This window comes from Bos taurus, chromosome 12 (assembly GCF_002263795.3).
Source record: "Bos taurus isolate L1 Dominette 01449 registration number 42190680 breed Hereford chromosome 12, ARS-UCD2.0, whole genome shotgun sequence".
Taxonomy (NCBI): Eukaryota; Metazoa; Chordata; class Mammalia; order Artiodactyla; family Bovidae; genus Bos; species Bos taurus.
In genome coordinates, this window is record NC_037339.1 from 54,721,139 (window position 1) to 54,734,209 (window position 13,071).

Consider the following 13,071-nt stretch of genomic DNA (forward strand, 5'->3'; position numbering starts at 1 on the left):
ACTTGCTACTTCTCCAAACACATCTTTGTTCCTCTCCCCCATCCTTCTGTAGCCCTGTGGGCTCCCTTCTCCTTTCTTATTCCTGTCCATCCTGTCCTTGGTCCAGAGATTCCCACTCACCAACACCACCACTTTCTTCTCACTGCGGACCCAGGATTTCTCAGGTCTTGGCTTAAATAACCCCTTAGAGAGGCTTTCCTGACAGCCCTGTCCAAGTAGGTGTCCTCTCTCTGTGTCTCTACATCTGCCGCCTGCATTTCTTTTATTTCACCATTTTTTTTCCTTTGCAGCACTTAACAGTACATGAAAGTATACTCTTATTTGTTGGTGAATAGACTCATCTCTGTAAGGGGAAACAGCCTATTTGTTTGGTCACCAAGTGCTTGGTAGGTAGTTGTTGTTCAGTCGCTCAGTCATGTCCAACTCTTTGTGACCCCGTGGACTGCAGCATGCCAGGCTTCCCTGTCCTTCACCATCTCCCAGAGCTTACTCAAACTCATGTCCATTGAGCAGGTGATGCCATCCAACCACTTCATCCTCTGTTGTCCCCTTCTCCTCCTGCCTTCAATCTTTCCCAGCACCAGAGTCTTTTCCAAAGTGTCAGCTCTTCTTATCAGGTGGCCAAAGTATTGGAGCTTTGGCTTCAGCATCAGTCCTCCCAATGAATATTCAGGGTTGATTTCCTTTAGGATTGACTAGTTTGATCTCCTTGCAGTCCAAGGGACTCTCAAGAGTCTTCTCCGGCACCACAGTTCAAATTCTTTGACTCTCGGCCTTCTTTATGGTCCAGCTTTCACATTCATACCTGACTGGAAAAACCATAGCTTTGTAGATAGTTGTGATCCATAATTAACTATCTATGGGTTAACAGCATCAAAGGAACAGAACTCTAGACCCAGAGAGGGCTGGGGACTGTGCCAGCAAATGGGCCCCAAACGCAGGCTTAGAGGAAGAAGCATATTCAGTGGAAAAGTATTTCCTAGTAGAAGGAATACTGGATGGAGAATGAGAGGTCTGATTTCAGGTCTTGGCTCTGCTATGTAATAGCTGCATTCATTGAATGAGTGCTCACCCTACCTATGATTCTACTTTATTTTTATAAATGGGATCATAATACTCATGCTACTCTTGAATTACTGCAAAGATGATATGTGGAATCTAGAAAAATGGTACAGATGAACTTATTTTCAGGGCAAGAACAGAGATATAGATGTGGACAGGAAAAGAATGTGAGGGTGAGGCCAATTGGGAGACTGGGATCGACATATATACTACACCATGTGTGACACAGCTAGTGGGAATCTACTGTAAAGCACAGGAAGCTAAGCTCGGGCTCTGTTATGACCTAGATGGGAGGACGTGGAGGGGAGCTGGGGAGGGAGGGAAGGCCAAGTGGGAGAGGATACATGTGTACCTATAGCTGATTCACTTTGCTATACAACAGAAACTAACACAATATTGTAAAGCAAGTACATGCCAAAAAAAAAAAAAAACACCCAAATAAAAACACGAAACAAAACCAAACAAAAAATACTGGTTTAAAACACTAATAACTTAAAACAGTCATGCTCAAAACAAGTGATCCACAAAACATTCTCCTTTCCTTCTGAAGGTTTTATGTTGCATTGTTACGACTAACCAGTCTTCTGTTATTAAACTTTAAAGGCCGATTGAGACAAATAGTTCTGAGACCATTCTTCCACCACTGATTAACACTGAGGTGGCAAGAGGAGGGGAACAAGACTGGGGCGGCAGGTATTACCATGCAAATTTAAGTCATGGAAGCAAAGAGACAGTTACAGGAGCCGTTTAAGGCAAGGACTCTGTCACAGCAGCTGGCCAAAGGTCAAACACTCGTCCTGGTTATAGGACCAGAGCCTGATGGGCTATGGGTATGCCTGACTGTGAGTTTCCAGAGCCACTGAGTTCAGGAGCTTCATTTGTCATAGCCAAGGTCAGAATTTGTCTGCCGTTTCACTGAAGATGAAAGCATCTCTGGGGGTCCCAGGGCTCTGGCTACAGGTTTCAGAGGAAGGGGTTCCACAGTCCTCCTCCTGTTTCTTCTTCTCCCCTTCACACCCTGAAGCTCTCATCTTCTCATGCCTCTTTTCACTCTACCAATTTCTTCTATAAAGTAAGGAGCGGAAAGCTGTTCACGATATAAGTAACTGAACAGTTGGAAGCACATTTGCCTTAGCACAGGTAGTCACAGTCCTAACCTAAACAAAACACTGTAAAACTTCAGGCATTGCCCAGTGAATTGGGAAGGCACTTGGGAATCATTTGCTTTGTGCATCTCATCCCTATAGGTGTGTGCTCATAGCAGATGGGGCTCACTGTCCCTTAGAATTTGTGTCCTTCCTTCCAAGGTATGGACTCCTTGGAAGTGGCTGCCCAGTAAGGACTGCATGTAACAGTCCCCTTGCCTCTGGTTTCCTTTGCCATGTGTGGTGTGTGTCACTTTGAGGCCGAGGTATCTGATCGGGGCTATGCTCCCTGTCCCCTCCCATCGCTGAATGCAGATGATGACAGGGTTCTAAGGATGAGGGGAGGGGACCCCACTGCATGGGCAGAGCCTGGATCCTTGACCTCTCATGTGATGGAAAGTTCACTACTTTCCTGAAATGCCCACCCCGGACTGCTTGATGAGTGAGAAATCAACTCATGTTGGGTTGAACCCTTGAATTCTCACACTTATTTGTTACAACCACTAGTGTTGTAACTGGCACAGAAAGTATATCCTGATATTTAGATTGAAGTCAGGAAGTAGTTCTGTTTAATATTCAAAATGGTGGTGGTTTAGTTGTTAACTCACCTCTGACTCTTTTTGACCCCATGGACTGTAGTCCAACAGTATCCTCTGTTCATGGGATTTTTCCAGGCAAGAATATGGTAGTGGGTTGCCATTTCCTTCTCCAGGGGATCTTCCTGACTCAGGGGTTGAACCCAGGTCTCCTGCATTGCAGGCAGATTCTTTACCAACTGAGCTACCCAGGGATTAGAGGATCTCTAGTCATATCTTCATTAAACATTTTATGTAACATATAACATAAATTATTTACTGCCCAAGTAGAAGTCAGCACCAGTTATATATATAATGAAACATCAGCAAATGTTTCATTATATATATTATATATATATATATAAAACAATCATCAGTTATTTGGGTTAATAACTACCAAAGATCAAAGTGACCATAAGCCTTAGCAGAATAAGATTTCCCATATGTAAACAAGTCTGGAGACTTTTATTTTTCTCCATCATCTAAGAAGATGACCAAACTGCCAAAGTAAAATTGTGAAAACCTGTAAAGCAAGTTAAATAAAGGCCGTAATCTTTGTACCCATCAGACAATGGTGATTTATTTTTATTTTTGACATTGCATCTTCCTGTCTTTTTTTTTCTTTGTCTTCCTTATTGTCTCTAATATTACTTTGAGAGTAAGCCAGAAGGTGGTAAAAGCCTATGATTCTCCAAGTCACGGAAACAGCTGACATCCTGTCTCTCTGTATTAATGAGTAATAGACAGGTGGATATTTACCACCGGCTCCAGCTGAATTATGACAAGACCCATCATGAGCTAGGCTGGGAGGCTTGTCTCCTGTGTGAGTGAGGCTAGTTCAACAGAACAACCCCTGGGTTCCTCAGCAAGTGGGGACAAGTTTGTTCGTTCCTGGCTCTCTCTAAATACTGCTCACAGTTGTTTTTGTAAGGAGTCTTACAATTATTCTCTCTGCTGATGTTTGTTCTGTAGAAAATCTTTGTTAGGTCTTTTGTAGGTGAAGCCAAAGCATGCAGAGTTTAAAAAAAATGGCTGAGGATTAACAGGGGTATTAGAATTCAGTGTGCCTGAGGATTCTACACGCTCCTGAGGCCCCTGGCAAGAAACTGGCCTTGCCCCTTGGAAGCTCCACTAACAATGGCAGGGTTAAAGAGTGGAGTCCTGTTGGTGGCACACAGGAATAAAGCAGTTTGTGAAAGTGTTACCTGGTTAAATCTGTATTTGGTAACCTTAGTTTAGAAAGTGACCAGGGTTTACAGGCATTATCTCATTCATTCTTTCATCAAGCTCTTTATGGAGCTGGTGTGAAATATTAACATCCCTTCAGAAAAGTCGTGGACACAGAGTAGTTTGCAGAAGGGATTGTGTGCTTTCTTACTTTTCTGGGGCTTCATCTCGTGTACTCCAGTGAACCATGTAAAGTGGAGGGGAGACATTGTAAGTAGCTTGTAAGTTACTCCCTTGGCCACTCTCAGTGTGGTATCCGGCCTGCAGTATGTCTCATAAATACTTGTGAATAAATAAATGGCTGGATGTATGAATTAAAGAGGTGAGGCCTGACATGACTGAAGTTTAGAGGCTGTTGTCCTGTTCCCAAGACTCTGCTTTTGTTAATATCAAAGTCTGGATTGTGCAACTCCCACATAATTCTTCTTGCAGGCGGTTTCTTAAATTGGGTCAATGTTGTTTTCACAAGCAAACATTTTGCACACCAGCAGTCCAGCACATTTAATAAATAATAGCAAAACTCCCTGTTTTGTAGGTGGAAACTCAATAACTCTATAAATGTCCATAACCTTGGCAATGGCAAAAACAGTGAAAACAGTTGTTTGGGGATTAAATAATACAGCAACAGGAATGATTGCGTTGCCTTGATAAATATAAAGAAAAATGAGTTGCACAGGGGAATTGAGAGAGAAGGAAAACACCTAGGCTATATGTGTGTCTTCTTAACCTAATGGCAAGATTACTAGAATGCTAGCGTTGACCCATTGGTCTCTATCTGGAGAGGAAAGACACTGACTGGAGGCTAAGGGTGCATTTAGATTTTTCAGTTTGAGTCTTTGTATGGAATATTTTGGAAGAAAGGTGTCTGATCTAATTCAGAAATCATGGGCTTTAACTTCGTTCAGACTTGTGTTTATATAGCCAGCTTTGTCACTCACCAGTTCTGTGAGTTCAGCTTTAATCTGTCATTGCTGCAGTTTCCCTGTTTATATAATACTTACTTGTACCATTATTGTATGGTACCCTTACACTAATTATTATTTTATCACCTTTAACTATGCTGTTTGACTAGTTTTTTGAAAAGTAAACTATCCTAGAAAATATATGAGAGTATATTTTTCCTTGTTTCACGATCATTTTGAAAGATTTTTTTAACATAGCAAGTACTGTTATTCTGCTATTTACTCAACTTTAACAAAAAAGCTACATATTATCAATTGTGTAATAAGTCATGTAAAACATAGGAGTTGGGATTGCTTGTGGTGGTTATTGAATTATAAACACTCCCCAGTTTATTACACAGTCTTCATCCCAAGCCTAGTGGGGGTGTGTGTGTGTGTGTGGGGGGGTTAGTTGCTCAGTTGTGTCCAACTCTTTGCGACCCCATTGACTGTAGCCCTCCAGGCTCTTCTGTCCGTGGAATTTTCCAGGCAACAATACTGGAGTAGGTTGCCATTCCGTTCTCCAGGGGATCTTCCTGACCCAGGGATCGAACCCAGTTCTCCTACATTGCAGGCAGATTCGTACTGTCTGAGCCACCAGGGAAGCGCAAGCCTGGTGGATGGAGAGAGCAAAGCAATAAGAAGCAACTGTCTTAAAGCTGGAGAGTAAATCTACTCGGAAATGTTCATATGAGTCAGTTTAACCAGAAATAGGTATATAGCATCTGAAATTTATAGATACATAGAGCTCTAGTTCCATAGAGAGCACAGCTGTCTACTGTCTGTGGTAGCTATGAATACCATGTGAGAGGACTTTATTTAGTAAGCAAATGGTGCTTTAGATTGAGTTGGGTTGTCAAAATCAAGCTTCTTATTACTAAATTTTTTTTTACTAGATGCTAAGTTTACTGATGTTTAAATAGAACTGTGGAGGAAATGTCATCTAGAATAGTATTTTTTAATCTCATTTTCTTATTGAAAGTTGTTAAAAAAAACTTTTTCAGTGGAGAAGTTCAAGCATAGTAAGTAGACGGAAGAGTGTAATGAACCTCCCTGTACCCATGACTCAGCTTCAATAGTTATTATTTCTGGGTCAAATCCTGTTTCACCTATTTCCTCATCAATTCCCTCTTCCCATGTTTTAAAAGTTTACTTTTTAGAACAATTCTAGATTTACAGAAAAATTTGAGATGATATTATAGAGTTCCCATAGACCTCACATCCAGTTGCCCCATTCTTATTTTTTTAAATAATTATATTTATTTGGTTATTTTTGGCTGTGCTGGGTCTTTGCTGCTGCACAGGTTTTCCTCTAGTTGCAGCGAGCGGGGGACGCTCTCTAGTTGCAGTGTGTAGGCTTCTCATTGCTGTGGCTTCTTTTGTTGCCCACACAGGCTCTGGGGTGTATAGACTTCAGTAGTGTGGCTCCTGGGCTCTAGAGCACGGACTGAATAGTTACAGTGCACGGGCTTAGTTGCTCCATAGCATGTGGGATCTTCCCAGATGAGGGATCAAACCCGTCACCTGTACTGGCAGGCAGATTCTCAACCACCGGATGACCAGGGATCAAACCCGTCACCTGTACTGGCAGGCAGATTCTCAACCACCGGATGATCAGGGAAGTCCTCTCCTAGTATTGACATATTATATTGCGTGTGTGCTAAGTTGCTTCAGTTGGGTCCAACTCTTTGCAACCCTATGGACTGTAGCCTGCCAGTCTCCTCTGTCCATGGGATTTTCCAGGCAAGACTATTGGAGTGGGTTGCCACGCCCTCCTCCGTGGGATCTACCTGACCCAGGGATCGAACCTGAGTCTCTTATGTCTCCAGCATTGGCTGGCGGGTTCTTTACCATGAGCGCCACCTGGGAAGCCCTATATCTTATATTAGTATGATGCATTTGCTGTAAATAATAAAACAATATTGTTATTGTTAAGTGAAGTCCATAATTTAGATTTTCTTAGTTTTTACCTAATGTCCTTTTACTATACCAGGGTTCCATTCAGGATACCATATGATAACTAAAACTGTTCTAACCACTTTACTACACTGCCTCTTGTCAACATCATCATAATGGTCACGGTCAGAATGACCCAGAAACTCTGCCATCCTCCAGGGCTTAATTCTTCCTTTATGACACACTGGATTCATTTCCTCTTGTTTTCTTCATTCATGAAATTATGCAGCACAAGGCTTCAGTTTCCAGATACTTTGTCTACCAGATATGTCCTCTTGGGGCCCAGATAAAAGAATATAAAACACTCAATGGGACAGGGTTTCAAGGAAATATGGATTTGGGATAGCTGATTAAGTGACCTCCTGGGGTACAAAATCATGGGCAGCCTACGTCAGCAGTGGAAGTGGTGTATACAGTTCCTCTTGGTAAACAAAGATGACAAATTTGACCTTTGTGGCTGCAACTTCACTGTACGATCTTCCTTGTCATTTAAATGGGAAACCCATTTGTTCACTGGGGGCTGTGTAAGAGCCTGGAAGACAGACTTAAGGAGAAAGATGCCCACACAATTCAGTATCTTAAGGAAAGACCTTCTCCTGTGAATGGTCACTAAGGAGGACTTGTGCTCAGTCGCTAAGTCATGTCCAACTCTTTGTGACACCATAGACTATTGCCAAGGAGGACTAGACCTGATCAAAGGTCTATCATGGCCCCGGCTCTGCCACCACTCAAAGGCAGCCAGTTCATGGTCCTGTCTGGTCTGCTGCTGCTGCTAAGTCACTTCAGTTGTGTCCGACTCTGTGCGACCCCATAGACGGCAGCCCAGCAGGCTCTCTCATCCCTGGGATTCTCCAGGCAAGAACACTGGAGTGGGTTGCCATTTCCTTCTCCAATGCAGGAAAGTGAAAAGTGAAAGTGAAGTTGCTTAGTCGTGTCCGACTCTTAGCGACCCCATGGACTGCAGCCTACCAGGCTCCGCCATCCATGGGATTTTCCAGGCAAGAGTACTGGAGTGGGGTGCCATCACCTTCTCCCCTGTCTGGTCTACATATCTGCAAAAAATCATAAGCTGGACTAAGATGTCATGGGTAAGAACTGAGGCTGGAAGGTTTGTATTTCTAGCTACATTTATTGACATAATGTGATATAGGCCATGCTAAACAATATATCTATGTTATTTCACTTGATCATCATAATTTAATGAGGTTAACATTATGTGCCCATTGTACAGATGAGGAAATTGAGGCGTAGATGGGTGAAACAACTTGAAATCACATTACTAGTCAGACTGGTACTTCAAACTAGATATGTTATTGTAAATTTCAACAGATAATTCTTGAATACTTCACTAAGCACACAGTAGGTACTCATCCAATAAAACTTATCAAATACCTTCTAAATACCAAATATAGTGCTAGGTACTGGGGATGTTATGAGAAATAAAGAAAAACCTCAGCCTTTTGGAGGAATGTTATCATCTTCTTCCTTTTAGGTCACTACTCTCACCTTTCATGGATCTTTCCACTACACATTCACCTTCACCTGTGATGACACTCCTTACATACATATTTCCTACCGTATACATAGACACACATACCTGCTATCTTCTTTCTTTACAATAGCCATCAACAGGAGGTGGATCATGAAAAATATGGGTAACTTAACACACATGTCACCAAAGAAACCTCTAATTCATGCTGACCTGTTGGAGCCTTAGTTTCTCAAGAAAGGATAAGTTATCTTTGGCAATGTTGTCTAGGGAAACGGTTTATACTTAGAAGCATCCCTGCGGTTGAATAGTTATTAACTATTTTGTAGTTTGGAGTGCTGTAATGTATAAGCTTTCTCACCAGTCCTATTACCCAGTTCGTTTCCCTGTGTCTATCTCCACTGATAGAATATACTTTTCAAACTAGTACAAACAGGCCTGTGAGTTTACAGAGTCACAGAAATATAAGCATGCCACAGTTGTTTAAAAATGTGAGCTAGTCACTTAAGAACCTCCGTCAGAGCCAATCACTGGATCCATGTGAGCTTTCCTACTTTCTGATCTCAACACTTGGTCTTGCTGTTTCATATCAGTCAGAAACCCAGGCATCAGTTCTCATTAGATAATTGTGGCTAAAACTGTGGCTTGTGTAATGACAGCCTATGGTTAAACTATAGTTCTACTACTTTTGAGTGGTTGATTTGAACAATCTGTTTTATCTCAATTTTCCCATTTATAAAATGAGAGCAATAGAACTACTTTATAGTGCTGTGAAGACGATAATAAAAATGCTTATTTTTATTATTCCACTGCCACAAATAAGTAATAATTTTTTTATTATTTAGTTAGTTGTTATTACTTAGTTTACTACTTAGTTGTTATTAATGTTATTTTAAACACTGTCAAGCTATTAGAGCATATAACCCTTACTATAATTTTACCTTGTATACCTTGATTTTGATTTTCTTGGTCTAATTTCTTTCCTCTTAGGATTATTTATTTATTTAAAAATTATTTTATTCATGCTACAATGTTCTTGATGTGCTTGATGTCATGGAAGAAAAAGAAATAAACTAGTTTCTGCCCCGAGCGGCTGATAGTTTGCTAGAACATTAGGTGGACACATATTAAACCTTTATGTAAAAACAAGACAATATGTGATCATTAATGTCATTAATTTGTGTTTCTGAAGCTTTAATGCGCATGTGGATCACTTGGGGATCTTGTTAAAATGCAGGTTCTGACTATATATTAGATATCTTGTAATAAAATGGAAAAGAATCTAAAGAAGGAAAAAAACGTATATAACCTGAATCACTCTGCTGTATACGTGAAATGAACACAACGTGGTAAATCAACTACATTTCAATAAAAAATAAAAACAAAATAAAATGCATTTTATAAATGTTAAAAAAAAGATGCAGTTCCTGATCTGGCAGGTCTGGAGGAGGACAGAGTCTGCGTGTCTAACAAGCTCCCAGCGAAGCTGTTGCTGCTACTGGTCCTGAGAACACACTTCGAAGAGCACAGTCAGTGCTATAGGATTTCAAAAAGGCCAGAGATTAATGTTGACCCTGCCTTGTCCATTTATTAACAAAAGAAAGAAAACCAACAACATGTGCTTTTTCTGCATCATCTCCTATGCAGAGGTTTAATAATTTTTTCATGACTATGAGAATAATTCGTCTTTATCAGGAAGCCCAGGGCAGAGTTTGCAACTTATTCACAACAATCTTGCAAACTACAAAGCACACAGTCATCGTGTTTTTTCTTTTCTCTCTCAGGTTCTAATTTTTCTTTAAATTTCTATTCTGTTCATTTTATCATACATTTTTTTTTTCTGTAAGGCACCTCAAATCTTTACTTGAACAAGGAAAACAATATAAACCAATGTCTTTAATTCCACTGTTTTAGTCTGATAGCACCAGTTTCAAAAAATGTGAGGGCTTTTAAGTTGAAGGTTATATCCAAAGGAATAGACCACATATTAAATAATTTAATGAACAGCCCCATTTATCCATTAAAACAGAGTCTCTTTCTATCTTTTGTGGAGGGAAAAGGAGCTATGTATGAGAACCATATTTTAAATACAATCTCCATACATTTTCATTTAAGTATTAAAAAGATCAACTAACAAGTTCTGATAATGCTCTTTAGAAATGACATGTAATAATAAGGACTAGAATCCTGGATGGACAATTCTGCTGAGCTATCTCTTCTGCCTCAAGTGTTGGAATGTCAGCGAGGGTTGTCAAGACACTGCTGGGTTCAAAGGCGCATGACTTGGGTGGATCTCTCTTATTTATTTCACAAACATCTCTGACCTATTCACTTTCATCTAAAGAGTTGCTATTATTTCTGCTTTTGTCCCACTTCACTTTCATCTCACGTATCAGGGATTGAAACCCTGGTTCCTCTAATTGTGTCTGACATGAAGCTGTCAATCTTATCTCCCCGGCCTCTATTGAAATGTTCCAGATGTGTGGTAGACCCTAGGCTTGTAGGCGCGACCGGCCCCTGACTCTTAAGTGATCACTGCACCCTCTCTTGTCCCAGCCTCCAGGGCTGTCCGTGAAAGTCATGCATGTAATGGTACTTCAAAGCACCTTATTTTTATCCAGCCTTTTATATTCTTTCTTCAGAAAATGACCAGCATAGTGTGTCATTTTCTCTTATTGGCAGTCTCCAAGTCTCCTGTTCCCAAGAGAGCACACAGATCAATCTCTCCCTACGAGTTCACACCTTCAACTCACCCATCTAAGCTCCTATTAATTGGACTTAGGATCAAATATAAATATGTTAAAGGAGAGTGTCATAAAAACCTCGATCATCTGCACACTGATTTATTGTTTGTTAAGTGACCTTCTGAAATTTTCTTAACAGAACCAATCTCTTTATGAATATTCCTCCTCCAACCTTGACGATGGGCAGATGAATAGATCAAATGATTCATTTTTAGGACATTCTCCTCTAATTGAACTATATTCATCTTAGATGCTCAGATCAGTGTGACGTGTCTAAAATCTAGCTATACCCACTGTTTTTTTGTTGTAAGCATAAGTCTCCTATATACAAATGAGTTCTTTTCCAATAAATCCAATTAGTTCATAAATCCAATTAGTTCGTAAGTCCAATGAAGTTAGCCCAGATAAACAACTAGCAAAATCAGTTATATATACTGTACTGTTATAGGTTTATAATACTTTTCACACAAATGATACACAAAAAACTAACACAAAAGTAAAGAAAACAGTTTTATTCTTACTTTGAAAAAAATTCCTTGAAAAGAGTTCCTTGAAAAATACAGTAGCACAGTACAATAGCTGGCATATGGGCTCTGGAACTCATATTTGCGTCTTTGAAAGTTCACAACTTGAAAGTTCCTATGGAGGGGACTTACTGAATACGATAAACTCAAGATGACATTGTTACTTTTCCACCCCAAATTTCTTTTTATTTTTACATCACCAGCTTACCCTTCCTCAATGGTCACAATTAAGTCCAATCAGTATCCTTCCTCCACTTCTGAGTGGTGAAAAGTCAGCAAGATCAGCAAAGGCATTATTGAATATTGTTTATTCAGCAAAACAGCACATAGACTTTTTGGTTAGTCGTGGCTCTTTTTTCACTTTTTCCCTTGTGTTTGTACCATTTTTAGCCTTCCCTGGCGGCTCAGTTGGTAAAGAATCTGGCTGCAATGCAGGAGACCTGCCTGAGTGCAGGAGACCTGGGTTTGAGCCCTCGGTTGGGAAGATTCCCCTGGAGAAGGACATGCAACCCACTCCAGTGTTCTTGCCTGGGAGATCCCATGGACAGAGGAGCCTGGTGAGGTATAGTCCATGGGGTTGCAAGAGTCGGACACAGACTGAACAACTAAACGTCCACATACCATATTTATACATTTTTCATCCGTCTCCTTATTCCTCTCTCTTTTACTTGACTATGTGCACTGGAGAACATGGATTCAGTCTTGAATTTCTGTCTCAGTAAAGAGAGGAGTGCCTCCCTTTCAGTGGGAGCCGGGACCATTGCGATTGAATGGTTAAAAATCTGTTCCTAATATGTTTGTCTCTTAGTACAAGTTATAAAATAAAATAGCTATGGATATTTTTCTAACTTCTGAAAATTATTTTCATTATTATGAAAAGGAATCAAATGCATGAGGTGAAGGAGGTAATAGTAATATGGGCAGACCATGCTTTCTCCACTTAAATGTGACTGTGAATATAGACACAGAGAAGGGCCTAAGATTCAGGATTTCTAAGGTGTCCTGCTGTTGGGGTCCTGGGGGCCACATTCTGAGTGGTGAGGCCCTAGGGCCTTAAGCATTCTCTGTTCTCGAATTACAAGTAATGATTGGCTTTGCCTGGCACTTACTTTTATCTTAATTGTTTTTCCAACTACTAGGATCTATTAAAAAAACATTTCAGATATTACAGGAATTAAAAATGTAGGAAGTACAAGTTCTCAATAATCTTTCCTCCTAGAAACAGCTGCTGTCAACAACTTGCATATTCTTTCAAATTATATTCTATGTATGACTATCTTTCAGGAAATGAGCTCATTCAAAACATTCTGTCTTTGCTTTTCTTGCCTTCCAATGTATTGGGGGTTTCTTTCCCCATGTAAAAACCTATAGATTTCTTCTATTTTAAGGGTGGTCCATATATGCCTTA